At 38.9% G+C, this 24,795-nt stretch overlaps 1 protein-coding gene across 3 annotated transcripts in view; it reads right to left on the bottom strand.

Moving 5' to 3' along the window:
- Positions 1 to 24,795, bottom strand: part of Rasgrf2 (Ras protein specific guanine nucleotide releasing factor 2) — a 231,996-nt gene that overhangs the window by 64,691 nt on the left and 142,510 nt on the right. The window lies entirely within an intron of this gene.

Below are 24,795 nucleotides of genomic sequence, written 5' to 3'. Positions count from 1 at the left end.
TGAAAAATTTCCAAATCTGAAAAATATGAAATCTGAAATACTTCTGGTCACAGGGATGTTGGATGAGGGATATTCAACTTGTATTAAAGTTAACTATTACTATCATTGAAATGTCTATTTGCCCTTTCAATTCTATCAGTTTTAGCTTCATGTATTTGGGGCTCTGTTGTTAGGTGCATATACACTGGTAATTATTATGTATTCCTGAAGAATTTCTTGTTTTCATTTTAAACCATCCCTTTTTTGTCAAAGCAACTTTGGTCTTACCCTTCATTCTGTCTGATATTGGTAGAGCCATTTCAGTTCCTTATGACTGCTCTTTGTATGGAATATTTTTTCTACTCTTTTACTTTCAACATATTTGTGTCTTTTAATTGAAAATGGGTTTCATATACAACACATGGCTAGTTCATACTTTTTGATGATGTTTGACAATGTCTACCTTTTGAGGTACGTGCTTCATCATTTCATATTCAGTGGGATTTTATATGGTTGGATTTGCATCTGACATTTTGTTATTGTTTTCTTTTTTATTGCTACTGTCTTCCTGTTGCTGCTATAACAAACTATCACAAACTCAGCAGCTTGAAACGACATAGTCCTAGAGGTCAAAGTCCCATGTAGGTTTCACTGGGCTGAAAGCACGGTGTGGACTTGCGTTCCTTCCTGCAGACTCTAAGGGAGAATCCATTTTCTTGCCTTTTCTAGATGCCCTCATTCCTTGGCTCATGGTCTCCTTCAAAACCAGACATGACTAGTTAGGTCTTTCTCACAGTGCATCACTCTGGCATTGACTGTCACCTCTTCTACACATAGAGACCCTGTGAGTATATTGGGCATACTTGAACAATCCAGGATAATCTTACTATCTGAAAGTCAGATGATTAGCAAGCTCAGCTCCAACTGCAATCTTAATTCCCTTCACCATGTAAGATAGCATCTTCAAAATTTACATCAATTGGGTTACAGATGTATTTGGGGGACATTAGATGTATTTTCCTACTACAACTTCTAATGTATTTTCCCCCTTTGTTTACCCTTTACAATCTTCTTTTGCATTAAATAAGACTTTTCTAATGTGCTGTTTCAACTCTAATTCCTTTGTTGATATTTTACTTTCATGCCCCAACTGGTATCACAACCTCGGGATATCTACAATGTTGGTATTTCCTGTGTTTGTCACTGAGATTGCTAATGTTTCTGACAACACTCAACAGCACAAGTGTTTTTCCACATTCTATTGTAATCCAAATTAAGTCAGCAATCTCCAACAACAAAGCTGCTGGTTTTCACAGTTTGCCCCACACCAAAGGAACTGGGAGTAAGGGGATGAGAGAAGACTCAGGCTTAAATGTCATCAATGCCCACTTTTCTTACCTGAATCCCATACTCTTGTATGCCTCTCATTGGTTGATTCCAGGAGACCAAAAATGGTTGGTTTTGGTAATTTTGTCCAATTTTATCATTGCTTTTTGGGGAAAAATTGCCAAGATCTCTATTCCACCATTCCCATGTTATTTTTAAGCACATAAAGTTTTAGCAAATTATACATCTCAGAATCTTTATCTGGGGTAAATAATGTCATCCATGTTTGTAAATCTGATAGTTTTAAAGTAGAAAGGGAGTAGAAAGTACACCATCTAAAAACCTACTTATATTGAATAAATAAAGAGTACTCAAATTTGGGTCTCCCTCTCTTCTTAAATATGTTAAACCATACTATGGCAAAAATAGCATTGAAGTAACAGATAGCAACCTCAAGTTATCAGAAATAATTTCCCAAAGACTGAGGTTAATACCCATAATCTTTATTTGAATTTGAGCAGAATATCTATTCTTTCCACAGATTTAGCACTAGTTCTCAAAACCCTTCTGACTGGAAAAATCCAGTGCGTTGAGTACTGAAAATAAATATAATCATTGCATATAAAAAAGAACCCAGGACTAAAATATCATAAACTGAGTTGAATTGCATTGGAAACTATTCTGAAACACATATGCGATCACGGGATCACAAATGAGTTTAGCCCTGGATATGTTCCGAGATGCTTCTTACAAAACCTAACCCTGGAACGTCAGTCCAAGCAGCTGGCACATCTAAGCAGTCCTGCAAGGCTGGAGCACTGTCACAGAAATTTTCAAGGAACTCCCGGGGAACAAAAAACTAACCAAAAAGAACTGACCACAGTTGGAGAAATAAAGCAACTCAGAAGCTATTGAGGCCTCTCAAAAATTCTTCCCTTGATCCTAACCTTCCTGCTTTTCTATTCCCAGAATTCTCGGTATACAACAGAAACACTTCTTTCATTTGTACAGGTCAGTCAACCCGAAAAAGAGTATCAATGGGAAGAAAGCTACTTTAAATAAGTCCTGAGCATAGAAAATTCAGCTTAATCCATCTGCCATTCTGCAACTCATACTGCAAATGTGTCTTCACGTAGCGCCTTTCCTCTGTGATTATTACTATGTTGAAAAATCAATAAGATCTCTGATATACTAGACACTATCATTCCTTTATTTTTGATGAAGAAACTGGTGTCCAAATGAGCTTGTAACTGGCTTAACCTGGAACTTGAAGCCGTATATCACTGGCAATCAGAGCCTGTCCCTTGATCCACTGAAAAGTACAGCCAGAGCTTAAAAGCCAGTCATGCTGCCTGACCTTATCTTTGTCAGTGAAAATGATCTGTACACATCCCCTGAGAAGTGTGACAGTTTCAGGATAGAAGACTGCAAATATAATTTTTATTATCAAGAAACCAGAGCAGGATGCAGTGGCGTATGCCTGAAATCCCAGCTGCTTGGGAGGCTGAGGCAGGAGAATCGCAAGTTCAAAGCCAGCCTCAGCAAAAGTGAGCTGTAAACAACTCAGTTCTGTCTCTAAATAAAATACAAAATTGGGCTGGGGATGTGGCTCAGTGGTTGAGAGCCCCTGAGTTCAATCCCCAGTACAAAAAAAAAAAAAAAGAAAGAAAGAAAAAAACCAATTTCGTTTCCCTGTGGACCCAAACCTTAGTCTCCTTTGGACTCTGTCTAGAATGGAGCCTAAATGAGGTATTCTAACTTGCAGTGCAACCAGCGACCTGCCTCAAAAGACTTTTCCAAAATGACAGGAGGCATCACCAAGCTCAGAAAATGCTTCTCCAGAGGTGAGAAGGCTGAACAGTCTCATCTCCAGAGTACATCTAATTCCCTGTCTTTGATTCTTCCCACTTAGACTTCCTGCTGACATCTAACACTTAGCTAATTGTGAACTAGATCATGAATGTATTATTAACTTAGTCTTTCAAGCTTTGGAATCACAATTTAATGGTTTTCATTGCTTCTTCTTCACCATAGCCTATATACAGTCTATAAAAAATGTCTGTATTAACATTTCTCAGACTCCTTCCCCTTCTCAAATATTCCACTGCAGATCCTGAATATTTCCCACCATTACTACTGCAAAAACCTACTGCTGTGCTTCTTGGCTCTTCTCTCCCCCATTATGTGTCATCATATACAGAGTCATCTGTGGTGAATACAATTATATAGATTCATTTAACAAAGTGATTTCCAGGTCTCTTAATCATATCCAGAAATCACACTACCTTCATTAGATTACCATAGGATAACACACAGCTAATCTTCTCTTTTTTGAAGTTATTTTATTAATTCTTGCCCCTGTGACCTACACATATATGCATGCACATACATGTATGCACATGGGAGTCAGGAGGAGATGGAAGGAATAAATGGATGAAGGGGGCTTGCATTTATTTCAGTTCAACACTGGTCTGACAGTGGCTGGAGACCCATGATGAATACAACAGTTTCTATTCTCAAGAAACTTATAAATCTATTTTAAAAAAAAAACAACAGAAAATAATAACAGCAGGAAACATTCATTGAACACTTAAGAAAGACTCGACATCTCTAAAACTCAACAAATATTGAGTTAAGAGTGGCACATGGATCATCTCATTTAATCCTCATGGCAGTGCTACAAGCTTGGTACAGCCATTATCCTCACTTCAAAGATGAAATAATGAGATGTAGTGAGGCAGCCCTGAGTCACTACTAAGCAGCGGAACTCAGATGCAGGTTTACTTGACACCAAAATTCGCTCTCACAATACTCTTTAAACCTGACTCCTTGGAGAGTCATTCTTAAGTGCTCTCACTGATTTCCCACTCTAAGGCCCTCCTGGGCCACACTCCCTAATTAACTTCCTTTTGCACAGTAAGACCACAAGACACCAGCCATCAGAGGCCACTTGTCCAGCAAGCCCCACCCTTAAGAAGAGGCACACAGCCTCTTTTGTATCCTCAATGCAAGAAAAATAGGAGTACCAATCTTCAGGACTAGACTGGTAACTCCCAAGGGCAAAGGATTCTTAACTGTATCCTTCTCCCACCAACAATGCCAAGAGCAAGAGTAGATATTCAGACTCTATCACAGGGCCTGGGTGAATCGTTTTCCATAGTAGTTTTCAAAAATCAAGGTTAGAAATCCACTAATAATGATGGTGCCATACCACTGATCATACATTTTAGTGGGTGATTTGTATAGTATTTGAAATATATCTCCATAAAGATGTTTGAAAATAAATATATGACAGGGCTGCCAAACTTTGAGAATGAAAGACTTCTGTTTTTAGGTCACCATCAAAGGATGTTGGACTGCAGGATATATTCCAAAGAAATTTATAATGGGTGGGTTTTTAAATGACAAATTAAATGAATAAATCTGGCTGGTGCGTTCAACGTTTTCTTCTATTTGCTGTGATTGTTCTCTTATATGTTTATCTGAATAAATGTCTATGAGAACAAAGAAAGACTCGACATCTCTAAAGATGTCTTCCAAGTATGTCAATCAGCGTTGTGAGAACCCTTCTCAGGAACACTGTGGGGCTGAGCTTTGAGCCCTACCAGGAAGTTAAAGCCAAACTGTGGCACACACAAAGGAAGCCAGAAATGAAAGGCAGTATTTTAAAATTCCTGCACAGTCTGCAGAAATTAAGACGACTTCCTTAAATACAGGAAAGGACTGAATCTGAAAGGAAGTTGAGATTCATATTTGAAGCATGGTCGTCATGAAAATCATTAGATAGGAAATAGATAGCAATTAACTGCTCAATTGTCACTCAAAATATCAGAGGCACAGGGCTCTGAAATACCACTTAACAAAAGTAACCAAGAGCACTAGACTACAAGTTCAGGTTTGTGATTTTTAACTGCCCTTGAGTAAGGCTCCTTACCTCATTGGGCCAGTTTCTTCATGTACCAGGAAGAGGAGGATAATGTGTTTCTTCCCACTTCTCAGAGATGGACACCCTGTCATTGCTTATTAACCATAAGGCAGTTGATACATGTAAGGTATATGAACAGGGCTTTGTAAGTGCATAATGCTTGTTTGGAAAAAGGCAATGAGGAGATCAGTTGTGAATCTTTAACCCTGCAGCCAGGGAGGTGAAGAAATGGAGGAGGACTTGAGCCTTCACTGAGACTGTATTCATCGCCTGTCTCCAAAGGGGACTGTGGCTTGATTTATATACAATCTGCAGGAATTAAGATAACCGACTTTGGCAGGGAAATCTCTGGCAGTGAAACATTATTTGCCAAATGAAAGTTTATCCAGACTAAGATGTTCTACTTTTTCAAATTAATTCTTAATTGTGTACAGGATTTTGGAAGTTAGAAGCAAACACAAAGAAAAATCTGTACAGAGGAGGTATATTGAAGGCAAATAACATCTGTGCTGTTGCCACTCAAACGCTACATATAATTAAACATCCAGCCTGGATCTATAGAGCTGATGATCCAATACCATCTGAACAATGATACATTTGGTTCCCAGTGGCGATTTGTTACATTTATTAAAAACACATACACAAATATACACACACAAAAGTATACAGCACAATAACACTATTTTACTCTGAAACTACACTATTTTCGAATTTCTGTGGCTTTTTAACTCCAGATTTTTGAAGCCAGTGAATATAATTTGCTTCAATATCAGTCTTTCATAACATTTCATTAAGATGCATGTGTAGAAATCTTGGCAATGTTAATTTAGCCCAGTATGACAGATACTCTCTCACCTTTATCTAATACCAGCTAAATTCCTCAGATTGCTACATAAACCAGGAAGTATGCAGCCACAAAGTATAACTTGTAGATGCAGAGGATGAAAGTGTTTCAAAATAAAAAAAAAATCTGCTGCAAGAGAGCTAATTGGGAGAATTTCTGAAATACTTTGAAACTATATTAACCTTTTCTTTCAGGGTTATGCACTGAAGTCTTATTATTTTGCTAATATGACATTTTCTCTTAGTTTTCAAGTCCAGAGTTTAACAACATGACCAGTAATGATACTGATTATAATCAGCTTATTGGAGTTTACATCTTGATCATTTGGTATTTACTTTATGACTATTCACCTAATCTCTGTAAATGGATTATCATTTTTAGAGAGGAGAAGCAATGCCTTTGATGGATCCTTCCTTCCTTCCTCTCTTCCTTCCATCCCTCCCCCCCCCCCACACTTCTTCTTTTCTTCCTGCCTCCTTTCCTTTCTTTCCTGGGTCTCACACAGGCTAGGCAAGTGCTCTACAATGGAGCTACATCCCCAGTCCCTCTAGTGACTTTCAAATTTGACCTTCTTTCATTCATTTGCTCAGAAAACTTACTTGAATGGCACTGGGTATGAACAACAACAACAAAAATTACATAACATATTAAAGATTAAACAAAATCAAGTAAACCTGTGCATAATTGAATCCACAGAGTGGGAAAAAATTTCAGGCAGAGATTTCTTAATCCTGATATTAGCCTCCCTGATGAAAAACTGGATTTATACCTTGTGATTAAAAATTCTCAGCAGCTGACATTCCTAGGAGCCTTTCTAGCAGAGAAGGGTATGGAGGTCACCCAGCCCCATTTTTCCTGAAATTCCCACTCTCTACAGCCTTAAAATCATTGGCCCAATTTCTAGTCACAACATTGCAAAAGCCAAGTTTTCAGTTCCAGAATCTCAAAGTAAGTATATGGTGAATACAAACCACCTGTTTTGCTACCAATGAGGAATTTGTTAGTCTCTTTCCAGCTTTGTCTCAAGACTTCTAAATATCTCATAAATCCAAGAGTCCGACTTTTTGCAAGAGGGCCTCAAACTGGGTCAGCCAGCGTCCTGGCCAACAGAGATGCTAGGGTAAGTGCAGTATGTTACAGAGGCCAGCTTCAATTTTATCTTAAAATGATAATTACAATTTTAAATTCGGCATTTCCGACAGACAACAACCACACAGGGAGGCTCCTCTCAGTTTGCAGAAGAGAGTGGAGCCATTAAGTTCCTTCCTATTGCTAAGCAACAGTTGTGTTAAAATCAAATGACTCTTGGCTCTGCAACAGTACAAAAATGAGTCTATTCAATTCAGAACACTATAGGTGAAGAGAGAAGAGAAAGACTGTTCAGAGACCTTGAATATGAGGTAGATATAAGCTATGTGGCAATTTCAGATACTTTCCTTTGATTTCAAAATATTCGGGTGAGTGTAAGCCCAAGGTATTTCATTCCATAGGGAAAAACCCAGACGTGCTTCTCTTTCCAAAATAAAAATATGCACCTTCAACTCAATTTGATCATGAATAATTTGATCAAAGCTTACTGGCTACTGTAATACCATCTGTACTGGTTACTATTCCTGTATAATATATTGCCCTAACACTGAAGAGACTTAAACCCACAAACATTCATTATCTCACAGTCTCTACAGGAGAAGAATTCAGAGGCTTGATGGGGTGGCTCTGACTCGGGTTTCACATGAGCTCCTAGTCCAGAAGTCCACCAGGCCTGTAGTCACATGGAAGCCACCCTAGAACTGTAGGGTACACTTCCAAGCTCACAGATGTGGCTCTGCAAGGGGCCTAGTTCCCAGTTCTTACCTAGTGGACCTCTCCTGACATGGCAGCTGGTTTCCCAACAGCAAGTGATCCAAGAAAGATTGACCAAGACACAGATCAAAGCCACACACAATCATTTCTGCCTTATTTTACTAATTAGAAGCAAGTTACTAAGTCCAGCCATACTAAATAAAAAGGGAAAATAAGCACAATCTCTTTAAGGAAGGAGTATGAAAGAATTTGTAGGCATAGTATTAAAATCATCAGGCAACCCAGCAGAAATATTCATGCCCCTCTGTAAACAAAATGGCAACACTACAGAATCCTGAAAGATCACATTCAAGTTGTGCCTCAGGTATGTAAGGCAGAGGTTAGGAGTGGTGACAGATACTACAAGATCTTCATATATTTTTTTAAGCATCAAGGACCCATTGGGCCAAGACAATAAAGTATTGGTGAAATCCAAGTAGGGCAGGGTGGAGATTAGGAGACGGATGACAGGATTCAAAGTTGCTACTTTCTACCTATGTGACTTTAGGTGGTTCACTAAACTCCATGTGTCTCAAAGTCCTCTACTAGAAAGTGAGTCTAATAACTACTTCAATATAAGTTGACATATATAAAGCTAATAATAGTGCTTAATAGATAGTATACCTATTAAAGCATGCAACTCTAAGTTATTGTTATTTTTTGATAATAAGTGTATTCACTCAATGTCCAATTGGGCAGCATGGGATAAGAATTTCTAGGACAAAATTACATATAAGAGGTTGTGAGGGGAATGGGAAAAAAAAAACAAGGAGAGAAATGAATTACAGTAGATGGGGTAGAAAGAGAAGATGGGAGGGGAGGGGAGGGGGGATAGTAGAGGATAGGAAAGGTAGCAGAATACAACAGTTACTAATATGGCATTATGTAAAAATGTGGATGTGTAACCGATGTGATTCTGCAATCTGTATTTGGGGTAAAAATGGGAGTTCATAACCCACTTGAATCTAATGTATGAAATATGATATGTCAAGAGCTTTGTAATGTTTTGAACAACCAATAAAAAAAATTAAAAAAAGGAATTTCTAGGATGTGGCTAAGACTTTGGGAGATCTTCTGAAAAGACTACACACAATTACTGTGTATTCATAATCAATTAAACAGGCAACATCAATGTTTATAGCAGCTTAATTAACAATAGCTAAACTATGGAACCAATCTAGATGCCCTTCAACAGATGAATGGTTAAAGAAAATGTGGTGCATATACACAATGGAATATTACTGAGCCTTAAAGAAGAATGAAATTATGGCACTTGCAGGTAAATAGATGCAGCTGGAGAATATCATGCTAGGTGAAATAATCCAGTCCCCAAAAAACCAAAGGCTGAATGTTTTCTCTAATAAGAAAGTGATGATCCATAGTTGGGGAGCAGGTAGGGAAGAATGAAGGAAATTTGGATTGTGCAGAGGGGAGTGAGAGGAGGAGTGGGGCCGTGGAGATGGGATGGGAAGGACAGTAGAATGAGATGGAAACTATTACCCTATATACATGTATGATTACACTACTGGTGTGGCTCTGCACCATGTATAGCCAGAGGAATGAGAAGTTGTGCTCCATTTGTGTACAATGTGTCAAAATGCATTCAACTGTCATGTATCACTAATTAGAACAAATTGAAAAACAAAAATAGAAGAGAGACCAGTAGAATAGAAGAAGAGGATCAGGGGGAGAGAGGAGAGGGAAAGGGGATGTACTGGGGAATTAAATTGATCAAATCATACTGTTAAAAAATAAATAAACAGGCAAATTTCATGTTATCAAGGTACCTCCTCAGGTATCCCAGCCATAGGCGATATGTTGTGCCAGAAAGTGCACAAGTGGTATAAGTGCCTGTTGAATAAATAAGAAGCACACAAAGAACGGGCAGGAGATAGTCACCTGGCAGATGAAGAGCCTCATTCTTGCTTATAAACCCTGGAAGTTTTAAGGCTCAGTTAGTTCAACTGTGCTGACTTCTATAACTTCCATGTCAAAACAGTACATTTTCATAGCTTACTTTGACTACTATATTTCATCTTTGACATAATTTAGAAAAGATTTAGAAAGATTTTTGCAACTAAAAGGTTTATCACATCAACTTAAGAGATCAGGTTGATGTAATGCTACCCAATCACAATATTATCATTGATTATTTTCCCAACTGAAAATCACTGAAAAATATTACTTCTCCGTATATACTGCTGAAATTATCTATAATTTCTAACTTTTCAGGATAATGATTTTTAGCTTTTTTATAATATTCATGTGTCTATTTTTTTGTGTGCACTTATCCTTAACGTTCAAAGAGCTGAAAAATTCAGGGAATCGGGACTTTAAAAATCTTACATGAAGACAAGATGTGTTTTTTGATTACTCTGAATCATCATTAAATACTGAGAGCCAGAGATTATGTTCAGCATTCTCACCTCTTGAAAGTATTTTATTTATGTTAATTTAATTATTTTTCTTTTCTTTTCTTTCTTTCTTTTTTTTTTTGGTACTGGGGATTGAACTTAGGGGCACTTGACCACGGAGCCACATCCCAACCCTATTTTGTATTTTATTTAGAGCAGCGTCTCACTGAGTTGCTTAGTGCCTCGCTGTTGCTGAGGCTGGCTTTGAACTCACGATCTTCTTGTCTCAGCCTCCCAAGCCACCGAGATTACAGGCCTGTGCCACTGCACCCAGCTTGTATGTTAATTTTTTAAAATGTATATTCTCCTCACAGAATCAGGAGTGCTGTGTTTAGATTTGTTTTCTCTAATTGATCTATCTCTGCCTAATATTTTTCACTGTTGAAATAAGGAGGCTTGTCTTCTATTAAAATTTTCACCAAGGAAAAGTTCTACAGAATCAGGATCTAATTCCAGAAATGCACTGAAGGCTACATCCAGAAGGCAATTTCCTATAGAACCCAGTAGGATGTGTCAGAAAATTACTGGGCTCCTGGCTAAGTTGCAAGAGGCAGGGCCAACTCGTCTGTCATATGTCACACACTCAGAAGGACTCACATGTGGTTTTATCCTCTGCTGTCACTATCTTGAAATTTTGCAACAAGAGGATCTGCATTTTCTTTCTGCACTGGGCTATGCAAAGTGTGTGATCAGTCCTAACAAGAAGACATACCTCCATGAAATGGTATAGAATTCCAAAAGCTGAGAACATACCAATGAAAAAAGACAGTAGGATACAGTGAAAGGGGACACGTGTAAGAAATAAGGCAAGGGCTGACTGTACAGAAAATGAAAAGATGGAGAGGAGCCCGGACACAAGACACATTACATGCAGCCAACATTTTGACCATAGACTCCTAAATGCCAGCACTAAATCAGTTAGACACAGACAGCCTGTTTCCCACTCTGCCCTGAGTAACCAGGCAATAGTGAATTCAATGGAGAGAGCAAGTCTAATCTCCAGTTGGCAGGTAGCAGAGCAGTGACTTGTTTTCACACCATTCACGTGTGCAGCACATTCCCATCAGCAGCGTCTCTCCTCTGCTCAGAATCCGCAGAGGGTCAGTGTATTTAGAGACACCCAATGTCTTATCCCCCAAACTTCAAATAGCTGTTTTTGATGGGATAATGAAAAAAAGAGTCTTATCGCACCCTACCCACACTCGATTGGCAATCTCTCTACTAAAACATCTACTTGATATTAAGCCTTTGCTTTTGAAACAGAAAATCAATTTGTGATTCCTGCCTGGAGTTTCCATTTTAACTTGTAACATGGATATTGGCAAAAGGCCAGATTCTTTGCCTTTCTTTTAGGTTTACCAGTGGAGATAAGCTATTTAAACAGGGCTGAACGTTCTCACAAATCCTCAAAATGACCACACATGTCGGGGTACATATGTGACACAACTTAATCCACAGAAATCAGTATCTTACTGCAAATTTAATCCAATTCTCAATAGAGTGACACATGCTTCCTGTAACTAGATCACATCATTGCCTTATGGCTCTGGTTCTGCAATTTTGGGAAAGAAATCACAGATCCTCAGCACAACTGTTGGCCAACTAAGAAGATCCCCACAGACTACTAATTGCACTTGGGGTCCATCTTTCTGGAGTCCCCAAGCTGCTGTATTTGCTACTTAGGGGAAAGGTGGGAAGAAGATGGAAATAAATAAATAAATATGAGCAAGACTCAATAACTAAATTAAGTAATCCAAATTTTGAAAACCCTTGCTTTTTTTGAAGTTAATATGGGGTTAGAGGCAACATCAGGGCAAAGAAAGCAGCAATTTGGTGGTGAATGGATCATGGTGTCCTTCTCAGCAATGGTGAGAACCTGGGCAAGCCCTTCACCTGTCTCACACTTGCTTTAGAATTCAAAAAAAATGAGGTGATGGAAAAAGCCTCTGCCATCTTCTTCCAAAACAAGGGGTGATAACCAGGTGCCCTCAGATCTTTGACATAAGATTACCCACTCCAAGCAAAGTGGTCAACTCAAGGGATGAGAGATCTGCCTTCCACAAAACAGCCCAGCTGCAGGAATAAAAAGATGGGGGCAGGGGAAATAAGGAGATTCAGAAGCCCATTGTTAATATTTAGGGGTGTCTCCAGAAATCTTGGTTGTATCCACTCTCAACTCCAGCTGAAAGCAATTACAGTAAATCTGAGGTCAACCACGGGTAGCCCACAGCCAAATGTGGCCCACAGGAGTATTTTGTTTGGCCTGGAAAGTGTTTATAAAGAGTATGTATTCACTTCCAAAATTTAAAAACAGAAGATTTCACATAAAATATCCAAATTTCTGGCTTTTCTTTGGAAAAAAAAAAAGAAGAAGAAGAAGAAATAGAGAAAACACATCTGACAGTGCTCGTCTTGTATTTCTTCCTGGCAAGGGCCAGTGGGAGTGGAGCAGTGGCCATCCCCTATAACTGGAGTGCTGGCCCCATTTTCCCACTTAGGCTACCTGCCTGGCACTGGATGGAGGGAACTAAAATGCAATCAAGCAGCAATTCAGCAAGATGAGGCACAATCAGCTTGCATTGTATTTTCACCTAGGAGAGACAGGAAGAGGAGGATGGTCTGCACAGAGCCCAGGAAAGGGCAGTGCAAAGAAAGAGAACATGGTGGAACAGCTCAGCCAGGGAAGAGGGTGTCCAAGCCAGACAGAGGAGAGCTTCGGGTCTGCTTGAGAGGGATAGTGAAGACAGGATCAGCAGAACAGGTGCTCTATCTGATCAAGCTGCTAGTGTAAGTGTCTCTCAAGAAACAGAATGCAAGGACTACCTTCCCTGAGCATTCTTGGCTGCTTTGCATTCACACCAGTGAAAGATGTAGCTTTTCAGTTCCACAACTCTAATTCTGGGAAGTGTAGAGGGTGGGAGGGGGCAGTTAAAAAAGAAAAGGCTTGGGATCATTGATTATTTAAACTTGGATTGCCAAAGTTCTTAATTTTCCATTAACAATGGGGATAATATTTTTCTTTAAAAATAAATGTATCCAATGTCTTATCCCCCAAACTTTAAATAGCTGTTTTTGATGAAATAATGGGGAAAAAAGTCTTAATATAAAAAAAATAGAAAACATGTCCCATACTAGAATATCTCCAGCAGGAAAGAGACAAACAAAAAGACATTGTACATCTGTCAAGGACTGCGTGAGAGAGCAGGTACGTACAAAGGAAAAACAAAAACCAAACAACAACAACAACAAAACAAATATGATGGCAACAGCAGCAACCCTCTAGATACTTTCATTTCAAAATTACTCAATGACCAAAAAACAAAAACAAAAACAAAAAACAATTACTCCATGACTATGAACAACAAACCCTGTAAAGCTATAGCTGATTTCGTTTCTATTTCAAAGTCTGAATGCCAATGGCTTTGTGAGATAATTTTGCTGGGTGATTTTTGTAAGCCAGTTATAATGTTTACATGATCATATTTATTACTGTAAAAAAAAAAGCACCATCAATATCATCATCATTGTATAGTTCCCCTGCCTAATAAGCACTAAAAGGAGCACTTGCAGCTCAGACACAGGCTTAGACCAGCCATGCTCAGGTGGGAGGAGGGCTTGAGCCCAGGAGTTGGAGGCCAGCCTGGGTGACATAGTGAGACCACCCCAACTCAAAAACAAGACAAAACAAAATAAAAACAGGCTTATAAAAATGTTAACGTTGGTTCTCACAAGTGCACTAAAGCTAGAAAAGAAATAAAAGTCATAAAGATTGAACAGGAAGAAGTACAGCTGTTTTAATAATCAATTGTATGTCTATATATTATCAACAAGTTATCAAGAAATAAAAATTCAAAATTAAAGAAACGATTCTATTCACAGTAAAACTGAAAAGAATCAAGTGCTTAGGAATAAATGTAACAAAATATGGAAGATTTGTATGCTGAAAAACATGGAATGTTGTTGAGAGAAATAAGAGATCTAAATAAACGAAGAGATATTCCAAATGCATGGATTGAAAACCTGAATATTGTTAAAGAAGGTAATTCTCTCCCAAATGACCTACATAATCAGTAGTATCACTAGTAAAACATCCCACCAGACCAATCACCCATACCCAACTTGTTCCCGCCAGTGAATGTGCTAATCATGTTTTAGAGTTGTTTTATGATTTTCCCGTGGTGTGTGATGATTTGCTAAGAGATGCTATGATGTATGTGAAGTCCCTGCCTTCCCCAAAGAGTGTATAAAACTGCTACAAACCCTGGGCTCGGGGTCTCTCAGAATCACCAGTTGCTGTGTGTGCGCGGAGGACCGAGCTAGCTCGCAATAAACACCTCTTTGCTGCTTACATAAGAAAAAAAAATCTCACCAAGTAAGACTTTCAATTTAAATTCCAATGTGTGAGGAACTTGGAATTGATCACATCTGTGCTTATTATGAGAAAAAGACTGAGAAATCAACAATTTTGCTTGGACACTGTAAAACACTGAGGTTGCAGGGAAAATAGCTCCCCCCAAATCTGGATAGATAGGTACATCCAGAGAGACAAAGCCAAGATCTGCTTAGGTCAAGCAAAAGTCACTAGAGCCATAAAATGGTATTAATAGCCAAATGGTCATTTTGATGATTGGGAGCCACAGTGTTGGTCAGAATGAGTTGAGAAGCTCTTAAGGCCCACATTCTTAGGAAGCTCCCACACTTTTATGGGCTTTACTTATAGAGATCACCTCAGATCCTCACCAGAAAGATTGGAGACAAACTCTCTGTGGCTCTTGTGGAGAGAGGTGAAGAGTACCACTGTGAACTGCGCCCAGTACCTTCTCCATAGCAAAGTCCTGCTCTCCAGGGGAAAAGTTTTGCCCTGAGTCTAACTCAGCTTGGAGAAGGGCATTCCTCCCTTTCCAGTCCCTTTTAGGTTTTCTGTCTTACCTATGGAGAAAATAAAATAGTCTTACAGGGGTCAGGGATGCAAGGAAATAAGTTGGGAATATTGCAGCCAGGAAAGTATGGGCAAGCAGGAAAAGAAACACTATCACTTGAGAAACATTTGTGAATTTGGGAATTCACTGCATGATATAGAACATTCCTCCTCCCACCCCACACCACGCACCAACAGAGATTCAGTATGACAATGGTAGATTAGAGCAGAAAGTGCTGGAAAACATACACTCTCTCTAAGGAGTACTTAGGGAGTCCAAAGTCCAAAGAGAGGGGAGAAAAAGAAGGAAGTTGAAACCTCCTGTTACTATATAACTACAGAAAACATGGACATAACCAGATTAACATAAATCTTCACACTTACAGACCAATTTATCTCAATCAATCCCTGTTACTTCATAGAACCTGTCTGGAACTCATCATATGTGCATGCATGTACACACACACACACACACACACATATACACAAACACACACGGTACACCAAAAGGAAGAAACACAGTTTGGAGAGATTATATTAGTTCCCCCAGCTGCCATAAAAAAAAAATATCAGACACTGGATGATTTATACAAAAGACAATTATTTTCTCACAGTTCTGGAGTCTAGAAATCAAAGATCAGGTACTGTCAGCTTTGGTTTCTTCTGAGGCCTCTCTCCTTTGACTTGAAGGCAGTCAGATTCTGGCTATGTCCTCCTCTGATCACTACTTTGTGTGTGTGTCCTAATCTTCTCTTCTTATCAGGATACCAATCATATTGGATCAGGGCCACCCATCTGACCTTATTTAACCTAAATTACCTCTATCTCCAAATACCTCTATCTCCAAATACAGACCCTATCTCCAAATACAGTCATGTTCTGAGATAACAGGGGTCAGGACTTCAACATATGAAGGGGGCACAAAATTAGCATCAGAATCTGAGTCAGATATGATATAGACCTTGGAATTATTCAACAGGGAATTTTAAATAATTATGATTAATATGTCAAGTGCTTTAAGGAAAAAATAGACAACATAAAGAGCAGATGGGTAATGTAAGGAAATAGATGGAATCTAAGAATCAAAGGAAAATTCTGGAAATCAAAGACACTAATATAGAAATGAAGAATGCCTTCACTGATTCATCAGTAAACTCAACACAGCTGAGAGAAGAAAAGCTGGGCTTGGTGGTTCACACCTGTAATCCCAGTGGCTCAGGAAGCTGAGGCAGGAGGATCACGAGTTCAAAGCCAGCCTCAGAAACTTAGCAAGATCCTAAGCAACTCAGTGAGAGTTTCACTGTCTCTAAATAAAACACAAAATCAGGCTGGGGATGTGGCTCAGTGGAGTGTCCCTGAGTTCAATCCCCAGTCCAAAAAAAAAAGAAAGAAAGAAAGACAAAAAAAAAAAAAGAAAAGAAAAGTGAGCTTGGACAGATCAGTAGAAATCTCCAAACTGAAATGCAAAGAGAAAAAAGAATTGAAGAAAAGAAACCATCACCTCCCTGAATAAAAAGAAAGAAAGAAAGAAAGACCACAATGCATAAGAACTTTGGGATAAATTCAAAAGGTATAAAGCATTCATAATTAGAATATCAGAGAATGGATATTCCATAGATTAGAATATCAGAGGCTGGAACAGAAGAAATCTTTGCAGTCATAATGGTAAGAGCTTTCCAAAAATAAATAACACACATGAAATCCATAAAATCCAGAGAATGAGAAGCAGAATCAAGACCAACATAATCACACCTAGGCATATCATATTCCAACTGGAGCAAACCAAAGGCAGAGAGAAATTCATAAATGAAATTGGAGAAAAAAACATTTTAGCCACATAGGAATGCAGATAAGAATTACAGCACCTCATCAGAAACCAGTCAAGCAAACAGTGAGGTGAAAAATATAATGTTTAAAGGAAAAAAACCACCAAGATAGAATTCTATATTCAGTTAAATTATCCTTTAAAAGGGATGAGAAATGCAAAAATTTTCTGGGCAAAAAAAAAAAAAATACTAAAGGAATTCATTGTTGGTCAACTTGTCCTACAAGAAATGTTCTTCAGGCAGAGGGAAATGATATAGGTCAGAAACTTGGAGAAGGAACAAAAGAAAATAAAATCTTTTAAGTTTTCTTCTTTATAAAATTGATCTAAAACGTAACTGTTTAAAGTGATAATAGAAACAGCATATTTTGTGATTATAGCATATGGACAAATGAAATAAATGACAGCAATATTACAATGGAAGAATTGGGGCTACTCTGTCATAAGCTACAGGCACCACTCTGGCACAGTAAAGTGTCATTGGAGTGGATGAACTGGAATGCTATCTAATACACTGCTGATGGATATATAAAACTGTGCATTTACTTTCAAAATCATTTTGAGAATTTATTAAACAGTTAAACAAAACTGGTCATACAACCCAGCAATTCAACTTCTAGTATGTGCTGAAAATAGCAAAAACAAACATCTATACAAAAACTTGCATACAAATGTTGATAAATGAAACATAGTATATACATACAGTGGAATACTATTCTATAATGAGAAGGATCAAGTGATGTACATGCTACAAAAACCTCAAAAAGATCATGCTAAATAAAAAAAGGTCAGAAACAAAAGGCCATATATTGCATGCTTTTGTTTACATTAAATGTTCAGAATATGCAAATCTATAGAGGTAGAAAAGAGATTAGAGTTTTCAGAGGGTGATGGAAGAAATATATGGGAAGCAATGGCTAATAGGTACAGGGCTTATTTGGGGGATGACAGAAATGTTCTAAAATTAATTGTGATGATTGCTGAACAATTCTGGGAAAATATTAAAATCTATTAAGCTGCAGATTTCAAATAGGTTAATTGCATGGTACATGAGTTATCTCTCCATAAAGCTGTTCTAGAAATGTAACTGGTAAAAAATGACCACAACAGGGCTGGGGGTGTGGCTCAAGCGGTAGCGCGCTCGCTTGGCATGCGTGTGGCCCGGGTTTGATCCTCAGCACCACATACAAACAAAGATGTTGTGTACGCTGAAAACTAAAAATAAATGTTAAAATTCTCTCTCTCTCTTTAAAAAAAATCAACCACAACAGTTTCTATTACCTAGAGATTTAAAAAGTGATTCTAACATGGTGCAGAACTCTAGGCTACCTTCCATCTTTAAATCATGAAGAAAAGTGAGCCTTTAAATCACAACTTGGACAACACCAATTATCTGTACTATGCAGGAATTACCAAAAGATAAAGATAGAATTATACTTAAGGCTTGGGAGGAGATAAAAATGTAGACTTTTCATGTATATATCACTACAAATAATAAAGTCATAAACTTTTAAACAGGGAAAGGAGCTCAGACATTATACTGTTCGGTGGTTCTCAAACCTTGGCACGAATCAGAATCAACTGAAGCACATGCTAAAATGCCCAGCCATCTGACTGAGTAGGATGGTGTGTGGTCTAGAAATCTGTATTTTCCAGGTGATATGGATGTTGCTTGTACAGGGATGGCATCTAGATAATCAGTAGACTAGTTCAATGCTCAGGCTTCAATCATGAGAAATCCGAGGACCACAGAGAGGAAGTCAGGTGTTCACAGTGATTCAGATAGGACTCAATCTGCTCTACGTACACACCAGCCTTCCCAAGAGTCTACACCTAAAGCACCAAATACATAAAATAATACCACACTGTGGAATGAAATCTAGGTGTAATAGTAGACTGGTAGGAGAGTATGTTAGGGTGACCCAACCATTTCAACCATGTGCTTCAACTAAATTAACCGAATAATCATAAAATCAATCTATCTCCAAATCTATTTATAGAATTTAGAAATAACCAAATTTTATCCTTAACTGACTCAGTAAAATATTAATATATACATATATATGCACACGTACATGTATACATACATACATCCACGTGTGTGTACATACACTCATACATACACTTGCTTCATCTAGTTCCACCGTTTTCTACCTTGCATCCACATTAGCATCACCTGTAGAATTTTTTAAAATCATGATTCCTGATTGTCTCCCAGATCAATCCATCAGAATGTCTAGGTACGGGACCAGGTATCAGTATTTTTAAAATATGGTCTAAGCCCAACTCACACCAAACTCAGATCTACAGGCTTGATTATACAAGCAATGACTGGTTTAAAGGAAGAAAAATAGACTATAATAGTCAACTAGCAAGTAATCATCAATAAAGGATTCACTACTTCACTAAGCAATTGTAACTGTGCCATTAATTTTCCTATAAGTGCATTCAACCAATCCTCTACTTTGCTAATTTACTTTGACTTGCATAGAACTATAAAGTATATAATCTGCTTACAGATAATCAAGAGTTTCTTATAATACCTCCATTGCCATTAATGCTACTTCCATAAAAATAACCCACCTCATACTTTCATACTTCATTTTAGATCATTTCATAAACTGTAATTAATGCTGTAGTTTCAGGCTTATAGTAAGTATCATGATGTGCCCTGGTATATTTATTCATTGAATTTGCATTTCTATTCATATCATAACTATATCCAAACTGCACCTGCAAGTTCCCTGTATCAGCAGCCATCTGAAGTGAACACATCTTAATTTCTACTTTATGCAGAGCTCTGAAATTTGAGCAAATGCCTGAAAATACATCAGTGTGGCAGCATACAAGAACCTTACCAATTGTCCTTTGTCCTAATCTTATAGATTTAAAGCCACACCACAGAAAAGGAGGCTTGTTTGACATTAGGAGAGAAAATCAGAGTGGTAAATCATACAGTATTATGGTCTACTCACCATTACCCAAAACTAACCCAACTAGTCTCCACAGGGGTCTGTATATTATTAATACCTACTCAACAGCTCATTTTTAATTGATGACATGTGCTGCTATTTTCATTATACCATGTACCTTTGGATGAACTCAGAAGAAAGACTGCTAATGACTGGTTGATGATCATCCATACCCCCAGCTCCATTACCCAATGTACAAAATTGCCTGTAGCTCTTGTGATTCCAATAATTATCTGAATTGGACTCCATATTGGTCATCTTTGGGTTACAAACACCAGAGCCAATTACTTTATAATGAGAAAAAGTTTATTTGGCTCATGGTTCTGGTCCAAGACTGGTTTGCCCCACTGCTTTGGGTGTCTGAGGAGGGCACTGGATGGCAATGGGGAGGAGAGTGTGGCAGAGCAAGCCACTTGCTATTATGAGCCAGGAAGCAGAGAGACCAAGAGGACTGATGGGGTCACAATTCCTTTCGAGGGCCACCAGTGACCTAAATACCTCCCATAAGGCACCCCCTCCCCATAGCACCACCAGGAACCAAACCTTTAACATCTGGACCTTTGGGTGATTACCCAAATTCAAACCATAGCAGATTCAAAAGTATATGTACCAGGACATCAATGAAGCTTAGGTTTAGGACCTCTCAGTTGGTATGGGTCTCTTCCAAAGTCTTGGGAGATGCCCTGAAGGTTTATATCTGTAATTTCATATTCTTTCATAAGCATTAGGCCCACAGATTCTGGATCCACCTATAACTGGGCCTAATATCGCCTGGAGAGTAACAACAGGACCTCTTTGGGAAAGGAAGAAATGCCTGGTTTGGTGGATATGTTTGTAATACAAAATCAGTTCTTATTAACAGAGAGTATGAAGCTTTGACCGTTTGGTTAGTGCTTGCCTTCTGACTGTCAGCAAACACTCAAGGTGACCCCAGATTTCAAGCCCTTTCCAATCCTGTGTGTGAGAGGAAAATCTTATATCCCACCAAGAATGAGGTAGCAAGTTACCCAGCTGCCTCATTCTTGATGGGATATACTCAGCTCAGGGCTGTGGGTATTCAGAGAAGTGGTACTAAGCCCAAGAGTCACTCAGAAGCCCCTTACTGGTTGCAGTGACTGACATCCCTTCCCAAGTCATTTGGAGAAATGGACAAAATTATTTTGCCAAAAAAAAAACAAGAATAACAACAACATCCAGTGATTTAAAACACTCCAGCACAATAAACACACAGGCAGGTACAGGTTTTTCTTTTCTGCACCAAATCTACTTTATTACAAAGTGTGATCTATTCATTGATTCATATCTCTTTTCATAAACATTCATTGATCATCTACTATGTGTACAATACTACTCTAGACATTGGGACGACTGTGGAAAATAAAATGAACAAAAATCCTTGCCCCTGTGGATCTTTTATTCTGTTAGAGCAATAGAAGTAAGCAAGATAAATTAGTAAAATTTATCCAGTATGCCTAATACTGAAAAGTATGGAGGAAAGAAAACAGAGCAAAGATAGGCTGCATATAAGTAGCTGAAATGAATCGGGAAAGCTGAGACAATGAATGACACTTGTGCTCCTGTGACGTGAGCCTGTGTCAGAGGAGCATGATAAACAGGGAGAAGTAATTTGGGAAGCATAATGCTACAAAATCCTAAGACTGGCCATCCATCTACCTAAAAAGCCATCAGGATCTCCCCAAAAGTTTGCCACCTTCACAGAAAGCATATGTCCTCTGGATGGGAGAGGTAGACTAAGGTAAGCAAAGGAGGCATGATATGGAAGACAGTGTTCTACCCATTTTTGGAAAGGGTGGATTTATGCTATAAAAAAAATAAAAATAAATAAATAAATAAAAATAAAGACAAAAAAAAAAAATCCAGACTTTTCCATGCATGTAGAAATTAGGCAGGCTGTACTTCTGTTGGCAGAGCAGGTGGTCCTGAACAGAGCCACTGTCCACAAATAAAATCATTCTCCCCTGGTTCCAGGGCCAAGCAGGAGCCTCTGGTCTGCCTTCTTTGTAAAGGAAATGTGCTACCCAAACTCTTGCCAAATCTGATATTCTTTTTGATGCAATAAGAAAGCCTTCCAAACAGTAACTAAAGAGAAATGGCTTACCACGCAATGTCTGGAGAGAATGTTTGAAAGCATAGTCATTAATCGTCGGTTATAACCCAGGGTTGCCAGGGTCCTGTCTATTTTGTTGGAGGTGGACAGGGTTGGAGGTAGGAGAGGAGTAAAGCAAGAGGAACTTGCATCATGGGAACTCACCCTGCAGCCCCCATGGCTTGGGCAGGCCGTGCCTTGTTTCTTGCAAGGGGCCAGAACACAGCAGAGCTGCACCACCGAGTGTGCTAGCCCAGCAGACAGGAAGCCTACAGAGGCTAATGAAAGCATAAAGTGTTGACATCAACCTTCTTCCTGCTCCCTGTGCAACTCACCAGGTTCTAGGGTGACTTTGGGTCTGCAATTCTTGATTCAGAGAGTAGATACAAGTCCATAGAGACCTGACTTTTATGTAACACTCTTTCCCTTGGAATATCTGTCTGTGCACCATGGTCCTGCCTCACCCTGAGCAACACACCATGCTCTCCCTGGCCAGCTAATGAGGCCAGACCACTTTCCTAGCACTTCGTTGGATCTGCTCTAAGTCCTATTCTTTAGGACCAGTAAAACATTTCTGCCCAGTTCTCTCAGGCAGGAAGAATTGCCTGTGGGGCCAGCTCTGCCAAGTGGCTGAGCACCAGGAACGTACTGGTCCTACTACCAAAGAGATCCCCTTTCTTACCATGGCAGTCAAAAATCAATTCACGTGCAACCTGCTGCCTTTACAGTAGAGCCACGGGCACTGTCAAATCCAATCCCTTATTGCTTTTACTTCTATAATCAAATCATGTGGCTCCAACTGCATGATTGGCAACATTTAATAGCATTCTAATGACAAAGCAGTCTGCTCACCCAGAACTCAGGCTGTCTTGCACAGAGCAAGGTAGCTATGACAGCTTAGCAAATCTGGGGGCCCTCCCAGTGGGTAGCTTATTGAAGAGCATCTTCCTAAGGCTACTCCAGCTGCAGGGCAGAAAGAGAACAAAAGGCAGTGGCAGAAGCAGCAGAGGTTCAGAAAGAAAGATAGACCTGACTGTTTATGTTTCTTTTTCTTTTAGATGCAATTGCATGGACAGGTGAGAAGCCATTCTCTAAAGCTGGTAAGAATGGTGGTCTTCACTGCAATCTCAAGTGGAAAGGGACCGTCCCCACTTAGGAGTTGGGCTCATCTCAAATTAGATCAAAAACTATTTTCCCTTACAACCTATACTTAAATGAGGAAAACAGCAAGGATGCTCTTGTATTTGACTCATTTGCCAAGGACAGACTAGCTTGTGAGAATGCAAGACAGGAACAGGTCTTCAAAAACCACAACTGGTGACTTATTCTGATGAAAGTGTAGCAGAGTCCCCTATTATTTCACCAGAAAAGTGTTTATTATTATACAATGCAATTAACAATAGAAGTCAACTGGATTGACAAGATATCAGTGATACGATATAATCACTATAGGCTACTTTGTATCATGCTGATGGAATTGGTGGAAGAAGCCTTCAGGAATATTTGGAGCAAAGAATACCCCAATTTGCTTGACCACATCCATTGAAGTGTGTGTAGCAAAGTGTTCAAGAAGTGGAATGTGGTAAATCTGCAAAATTTCTATTTAGATGGGGTATATAAAATTAGTGTGGTAATTTGTGTTCATTATGAGCACCTCTTTTTTTTCTGCAATTTCTAATAAATCACACAGATAATCCCTTCTAGTTTCTGTTGGAACACAGGTTCATGGGCTCTGGAAAAGGACTCTTCCATGGTAGGTGAAATGCCTAAGGAGGAAAATACACCACCTCTCAAGAGCCCACCCACCTCGACTGGAACCCTCAGGATTAGTGCAGATGAAAACAGGTCTGGTTTAACATTTACAGATTCACTTTAACATAATGTCCTCCTTGCCTATGAGAGAAGAGGACAGTGATAATGAATATAATTTTCATCTATTAAAACACGGTGCTTTTATTTTAAGTGCCTCTTCTTTACCCTGAACATTAACTGACAGAAACTCAGAAGGAACCGTGGAGCTAGAGGAAATGAGCCGTGAGTCAGCTCCAGCAGTGCTCCCCCTTCATGAGTCTCCCCCTCGACTCGGCACAGGCTTTTGGCATTGGACTCAGTTAAAATGCAACTTGTTCTCGGTCACTTGGCTAAAATGGTTGCAGAACACAATAAAAGAACAGGGTAGTAGTGACGAATCCTTCTTTTATACAGGATTTCTCAGAAGTGTGGCCCACCAACCACCCGTGGGACACTCACTTGAAGATGCTTGTTTATTAACATAGTTGTTCAATTTTATTGTACATATTTATAGGGTCCAACATGATGTTTTGATATGTGCATGCACTGTGGAATCAGTAAATCAAGCTGATTAACATCTATCACTCACCTTTTTCTGTGGTGAAAGCATTTAAAATCTACTCTCAGCAATTTCCGAATATACAGTACATAATTATTAACTGTATTCACCACATTGTAAAATGGATCTCTTGAAACTACTCCTCCTTTTGAGCTGAGACTCTGTGAGCTTTGTACAACATCTCCCCACTCATCCAGCACGGTCACCCCAGGCCCTGGGAACTACATTCTATGCTCTGCTCCTGTGAGTTTGACTTCTTTAGATTCCACATGTGAATGAGATCATGCAGTACT

This window comes from Marmota monax, unplaced genomic scaffold, assembly GCF_021218885.2.
Source record: "Marmota monax isolate L192 unplaced genomic scaffold, Marmota_monax_Labrador192_F-V1.1 WCK01_AAM20220418_F8-fsc00018, whole genome shotgun sequence".
NCBI classification, from domain to species: domain Eukaryota; kingdom Metazoa; phylum Chordata; class Mammalia; order Rodentia; family Sciuridae; genus Marmota; species Marmota monax.
This window is presented reverse-complemented; position numbering and strand designations above follow the sequence as displayed.